Below are 7637 nucleotides of genomic sequence, written 5' to 3'. Positions count from 1 at the left end.
CAATATCATATAAATATAAAATTTAACCCTTTTAAAAAACACACTAAATCACTCAACAAAGATGATTTTATTCATGTTTTAAGTTTTGGGCCGATTTCCAGATTTTCAGCCATCAATCCTCAAATTCAATTTCTAAAATTCCTTTTATAGCAAAAGTTTTAGAAATTCAACATCGGTTTGTTTGTACTACACCGATTTACTCGAATAATATATATTTAAAATTTTTGCTGATAAAAGAAACTTTGGAAATTGAAATTGAGGTTGCTGACAATATGGAAATCGGTTTATAATAAATCGACCTCTCTCTAATTTAAAGAATGAACTAGTTTGGAAATTAATAAAAAGAACTTATATTAGATTGTTTTTATTAATTGTTTTTTATTATTTTAATGAAAAATAAATAAATATACACCTTTTATAAGCTTTCATTTGTTGAAATTATTATATAACATTATAAGTTTTAATACTGACACTGCAGCAAAATTGACTTTTAACGACGTTTTTTTAAGGTCTTTAGAAGCGCCGCTAAAACTTTTAGCGGCGCTTGTAAAAAACGCCGCTATATACGGCGCCACTAAAGTTTGCGACGTTTATTTGAAAAAACGCCGCTAAAGATCACGACCTTTAGCGGCGCTTTTCTCAAAAACGCCGCTAAAAGTCATGAAATTCAAAAAAAAATATTACAAAATATTATAAAGGTCATGAAAAATATAAAAATTTAAAATTCATTATTTCAATTTAATTTTAATTTATTCAAATAAATTGATTTCAATTTGATTCACTGTTTGTAAGTTAGAAAACTATAATCATCTGAACCAAACTAAATTTAATTTTTTTATTTTATAACTAATTTCTTTTACAAATATAAAAATAAAAAAATTATTTAAATTAGTAAAAAAATTAAAATACTTTATACAAATATATTTATATATTAAACGGTTGTGTAGCACAAGGAAACTTTGCTCGGGCACGATGTAAAGGAAACCTAGATCAGCTCCTTTGACATAGGGTCCAATATTGCCCTGCATATGACCATCCACAAGGGATTTTCCTTCAATTCATATAGTTTTGAAAACTCAACAAAATAAGTTTAAGTTGCAAGTCACATCATATTATTAGCATAAAGTTCTGAATATTTTATTACCTTGCCATTAAGTTGGAGAAGTTCGCCATCGACCCATCGCAGGTTACGGAAACCAAATTCTGCTATTCTTCCCTGACCTTTGTAACATGCAACCTGTATTTTAGATTTTTCCCATCAATTAGAAGTCTCAAAAGTATGAATTAACGTACTCAATACAAGGTTCTAAATAAATTCAAATGAATGAGATAGTAGAGATATTTCAGGCAAACCTTACACCAAATTCAATACATTGACATACATTGTTCATATTGAACACAATATATCAGATAGCATTGCTTCTCATAATGCAACCTAGGGAAGAAAATGAAAGAATTCAATAACAGGGTTCATGCATTGGTCTGTATGAGCATTAGAGCATGCTTAATGGTTTACTGAAAACGTTCAATAGATAGATTGAATTAATCAAAAATTTTCTGGTAAGTAGCTTTTCATGGTCATAGGATGACAATCTATTTATTTCATTTCATGCAGCTTTAAAGTTCCCATTTGTAAATTATTGATCTTCTCGGTTTTCAACATTTGTAAATTACTAAATGGGACTTCCAGGTTAATAGGACCTGTTCATTTCTACAGTTATGAAATCACAGGTAATGTGCAGTACTGGTAATGCCCCTTAGATAGTAATCGAAGCATACAAACAGATAGAGACAAACGAGAGTAATTACCACTCCTAACTCATCTGGATACAACCCACGGTTTGAGAGCCGGCTTTCCCTTCCAATTTTGGCACGAAGAGTAACCAAAAGATGTAAAAGGCATACTGATTGCTCACATGCTAGAAATACAACTATCAATAGATTTATCTAAGATACAATAAAATGAAAAAAACTGGCCAGCCGGAACATTGAGATCTCCGGTTAGCTTCACAGCTTCAACATATTCAAAGAACTCAACATCTGAAGATTCATCATCTGCATCACTCCAGCGACCATATTTACGCCTTAGCTGAACTATTTCAGTTCCATAAGGGCCAAATGCACCAACATAGAGGCCTACATTTCAATCAGCTGGTTTTAATAGATGATGCTTGGTATGTGGAGAGAAAATAAAATAACATCAATTAACACCACAGAGAAAGAGAAAGAGATCTTCTAAAGGTCTGATTTTCTAATCTGGTTAGCAGTTCAATGTAGCTCTACTGAGTTACAAACATTGTAGCAATAAACAGACAATGTAAAGAATTGACTCCATTAGGGGGAAAAAACATATCTCAAGAAATGTGTTCTTATGGAATCTATTTGACCATATAGCTTTAAAAAGCATATTAAAATCCATACAACTTACCAGTAAATATTTATAGGGAGCTAAGCTTCAAATTTTAAGTTCCCTATCCTTTAAGGTAATAATTACCAAAAAGTGGGAATACTGAAACATTTTATAATTATGCAAGGCCCCTTGATAAAAAGAAACTCATAATTCCCTACTATTCATTTAAAATATCATCATCTAGTTATCGTTACCGTCATTCACTCTTACAAATGTTAAATTTTCATTTCAGTGATTGCTTTAAATATTAAAAGGGGAACATCTTTCCAACAGTTATACGATGCTAGCAAGTTACTATTATGTTCATGGTATTTTTCTCAAGAACCTAAATATCTCTGAGCTTTAGGTTCACAGTCTATTGTTTGTCTTTATAAAAGCAGTGCACCAGTGACAAGAAAGGAAGATTGCTGGGAAAAAGAACAACGGTAGAACCCAAACCATGAGCTACTCAATACTAGAAAACCAGGCAGCTATGGTGCTGATGTGTTACTTGACTATTTTCAGTGAAGGCCATTTATTCACTATAAGGAACACAGCCCAAGAGTAAGTAGCAACCAAAGAAATTACCAGTCCACTTCCTGTAAGTCTAGACAACCGTGAAGTATCATGGTACCGCTCTTCATCTATGGCACTTTGCATATAAACAACAGATTCCAATAAATGCCAAAGCATAATAGCACTGTTTATTTGAGAGGCTTACAATCTCTTACCTTCAACTAAGACATGATTTCAGCTACACTGTCTTTTGAAAAAACCTCTGCAATAGCCAACTTTAACTTTGTAGCTTCTTCAAAGTCTTCCTTATCAATTGCATCCTTAAGTTGGAACTACAAGGTGGAGCATTCAATCAGGAAAAAAGAGAAGGATTCTTACATATATAACAATACATGTAACATGCATGGTTACATGTAAAAATATATGAAGTACCAAATGCAATTTAATTGTAAAGTACAAATCAAAAGTGCAAACAAACCAAAGTTAAAGGCAAATTAGATGAGGTATATTCTACTAATTCACGCACTATACTCATAAGCAAAAAGTTTACCACTTGTAGCATTTCTTTTCATGCCTTTGTAATAAAAATAATGAAAACTTGAAAAAGAAGACGGAGAGTAATGAATACCACAAATAAGAAGCAAATAAAATAATTTACAATATGCAGGTGGAAAACCAGCAGTTTCCTAAATATTTACTCCCTATTTCCCCTTGTTTTACACCAAATATTTACCCCCTTCTCCTCTTCCCCTTCCACTCTATAATCTACACGTTTTATATCCAAAGCCACCTGAGAGTCTCATTTCAATTTATCCTGCTGACACTAAGTGAGGTATAAAACCTAACAGCAACACAGAAGTCTAAAAATTCACTGTAAAAAACTTTCATGTTTATACACATTCACTAAAGTGTAAGCTTCAAATCCCCTCTTCCTCTTCTTCCTTAGGTGAAAATAGAGAAAAGTGCACAAACTGCATGTAGTTCTATAACTACCAATTTTGGGGCAAGCTACCAATTTTTCATTTTGTAATATTTAGAAGTAGTTTATATGATAAAACAAACAAGGGGACTCAATTTGAACAAGAAACAACCAAATCAAGACTAAATAGAAACATGATAAATGGATAGGTAAATATGTAAGCTTCAATTATCTATAACTACGAATATTTGACAAATTAAAAACCAAGATAAAAAACACTTAGCAAAAAGGCTTACTTTGAGAACAGAAGTATAACTCTCAGCTTGTTCAATGACCATGAACAATACTATTTCAAAGAAAAAGTATCACATGAATCTGTCTATCAGAAATAAATATTGCAATGGAACTCACATAAGAAACTCTCCCAAGAAAACCAGTGTTTCCCCCAGAGCATTGAGTGCCAGCAGACAAAAAGCCATTTGATCGCAAATTTTTCTGCAGCAGACACAAAAGTGCCAAGGTGTTGGACAGCCAATAAGGTAAGGTTTCATTTTCAGCTCCAACCTACAAAAAAGGCCAGACAAATAAAGAATCATACAATTCCCAAATTAAATAAATATATATATGTAATTATTTACATACATATATTCATCCAATTCTCGTGCATAATAACATATTCCACTAAGGAATGCTTAAAGATAACTACTCTTATACTACTTGTTGTTCATCACAAATTATATTTGAATATTTCTCAAGCATTTATAGTAACCAAACTCCTAAATTTCTACTCAACTTCAACTACAAACAAAGGTCAATAGAAACCAAAGAAGAGGCCCCACAACAAGGTTCAAAAAATTGGATATGAAATTATAAAATGCCATCACAAACAGAAAGATGACAGCATAAACAAGCTCAAGTTCACCACCTTAAACTTTCTACTAATACAAGGAAAAACCCAGAAAATTTATGAAAATCAGAAAATCTTACATATATTATTGAACCGTAGAAACCCAGATAACAAAAGCAAGCAGAAGTCTTAACAAATGAATAAAAAGTTTACCAAATAAATATGAAATTAAAACCCCTTTTTTTTTGCCTCACAAACAGCCTGAACAATGAGATTTCTAAGCAAAATAAACATCAAGAACAATAAAATCAGTAAACTTACCCAATCAATTAAACGGCTAATGCGAATCCAAAATCCATCCCGTTTGTTTACAGAGAGGAAAAAAAGTAATTTCTCGGTAATCAAACAGAGAAAGAAAAGAAACAACTAGCTGAAAATTATATCAACCAAAGTAAATTAAAGAGAAAAGATTTTTTTTTATTTTTCATTTTAAAAAAGAGGATTAGGAAAACGGGGAAAAAATACTTTTTTTTAGGATGCCGATTTTAGGGGGGAAATTTGGGGATAAAAGGGCGCCACTTTTTTTATTGTATTTTTTTGTGGCGTTTTTATAAAAAAAATGCCGCTATTGTATATTTTTTGTAGCATTTTTCATAAAAACGCCACTAACCTCTATTTTATATTTTATTTTTATTATTTTATTTTATTTTATTTGTTTTCAATGTTATTATTTATTTATCAATATTTTTTAAATCTAATATTTAAATATATCAAATGGTTTAGATTAAATATTTTTAAAATAAAAGTATTAATTGGTTGTATAAAATTTTATCATTTAACAAATATCAAGTAAACCTTAAATCCTAAATTAATCATTTAATATATATAAAGTTTATCTATTATCTCTTAAATAATTTAAACTATAATCATAATTTTAAAATATTAAAATTAAAATTATCTCTTTTACAATCATATAAGAAATTATTTAATATATAAATTAAAAACACTAATTAATCTAAACCATTAATCCCTAAACTCTAAACTCTAAAATCTTAAAATATAAACCATTAACCCCGAACCCATAACCCATAACCCCTAACCCTTAAACTATAATACATAAACCTTAAAATAGTAACTCATAAACCTTAAACCCTTAATCATATACCCTAAATTGTAAACCCTAAACTATAATGATTAATTGATTCAATATTTTTAAATTAATATTATCTTTTTACAATTATATAAGAAAATATTTATCATATAAATTAAAAACATTAATTAACTAAACCCTAAACTCTTAATCCTTAATCTCTAGACCCTAAATACTAAATCCTAAAATATAAACTCTTAATCCTAAACCCCTAACCCTAAACCTATAATCCATAAAACTTAAAATAGTAACTCGTAAACCTTAAACCCTTAACCATATGCCCTAAATCATAAACCTTAAACTATAATGATAATTAATTCAATATTTTAAAATTAATACTATCTCTTTTACAATTATATAAGAAAATATTTAACATATGATGTACATCAACACCCATGTGATGTTTTTGGGGTTTAGTATTTTAGGGGTTATAGTTTAGGGTTTATGATTTTTTGGGGGGTTTAGAGTTTCAGGGGTTATATGACTTTTAGCGGCGTTTTACCAAAAGCGCCGTTAATGTAATAGCCCAAAATTGGGTCTAGTTAGAACAGAGGTTTCAGGACCACAAAATCTGAGATATAAATAATTATTTTATGATTATTTTGAGGTCTATGATATGATTGTATGATTGTGTGAAAATTTCGTGAAGAAATTCTATGCATAAAGTGCTTAATTTGAAGTTAGGGACTAAATTGAGTAAGTTGCAAAACTTGCATTCTAGAAGTTTTTAGTATGAAATTGATTTGAAATATTAATTAGGAGGTCTTAAATACCAATTTTACCAATTTCTAAGTTATGGACAAAAATTGGACATGGATGGAATTTTTAGAAAGTTTAGTAGTAAGGGTATTTTGGTCATTTAGGGGTAAAATGAATTAAAATACAAAATTAAAAGCCAATTTTGCTCATCTTCTTCACCATGGACGTGTATACCAAGGGAGACTCCATGGATAGGGTTTTCAAGCTTCCCAAGCTCAATTGTAAGTCCGTTCTAACCCCGTTTTTCAAGTTCTTTACGTTTTTGGAGTCCTAGTAACTTGATTTAGCTTATGCTAGCAATAATTCAACCTACGGTTCATATTTGGAAAAATACCCATAGGTAAAATTTGTGTATTCTGGTGCTTTATGATACAATATGAGGTTTTAAATTATGTTAGACAACTTGTGCTACTTGGTTTTAAGTGAAAACGAGCAAAAGGGCTTAATCGGTAAAAATACCTAATAGTCATAAGTATATGTTAGAGTGAGAATTTGATGTTGCCATAGAAGGTAAAAGTGATCATCATGTCATAAAACATAAGAATAAGGGATGAAGTTTAATTCCCGAGCCTAGGGGCAAAAGTGTAAATATGTAAAAGTTTAGGGGCAAAATTGTAATTTTTCCAAAGTTTGAGTTAAGGACTGTTTTGAATAGTACATTAATTAAATAAGTAAAATATGATGTTTTAGATCCCGAAAAATGAGATTTGAACCTAGAATGAGAGAAAAATCGAAAATTGGTAAAGTTGGTAAAATGGCCGTTTTAATATCAAGGTAAGTTCATATGTATAATAAGTATTAATTTATGCATGTTTCAATGTAAAATTGATATATTTACTATGATCTCCGAGGTGTTGAAAGTATGTAAATTGGTATGATAATAATACAACAATAATCTTGTAATTTATATTTGAAAGTTAAATTTAGTGAATTAATTGAATTATGTTAAATTAAATGATTATGGTGCCAAGTTTATGAACTGATTTAAAAATATGTCTATGGTACATGAAGTGCATTGAATTATCATACATAAATGTGATTTCTATGATTATGGATA

General features: G+C 29.9%; 1 long non-coding RNA gene across 2 annotated transcripts; it reads right to left on the bottom strand.

The window, feature by feature from the left end:
- Positions 1–811: 811 nt before the first annotated feature.
- Positions 812–5243, bottom strand: LOC108483942 (uncharacterized). Of its 2 annotated transcripts, XR_001871155.2 has the most exons (6): positions 4993–5243; positions 4236–4388; positions 3121–3237; positions 1810–2136; positions 1145–1237; positions 812–1022 (listed from the first exon to the last, which is right to left on the bottom strand). It is a non-coding gene; the product is annotated as an uncharacterized LOC108483942 (long non-coding RNA). The 2 variants fall into 2 exon arrangements; XR_008272607.1 differs by lacking the exon at positions 4993–5243 and having other exon boundaries at positions 4121–4252.
- Between the last annotated feature and the right edge of the window lie 2394 nt (positions 5244–7637).

Source organism: Gossypium arboreum, chromosome 10 (assembly GCF_025698485.1).
Source record: "Gossypium arboreum isolate Shixiya-1 chromosome 10, ASM2569848v2, whole genome shotgun sequence".
Taxonomy (NCBI): domain Eukaryota; kingdom Viridiplantae; phylum Streptophyta; class Magnoliopsida; order Malvales; family Malvaceae; genus Gossypium; species Gossypium arboreum.
Note: the sequence above shows the minus strand (reverse complement) of the source record. Positions and strands in the feature narration are given on the sequence as shown.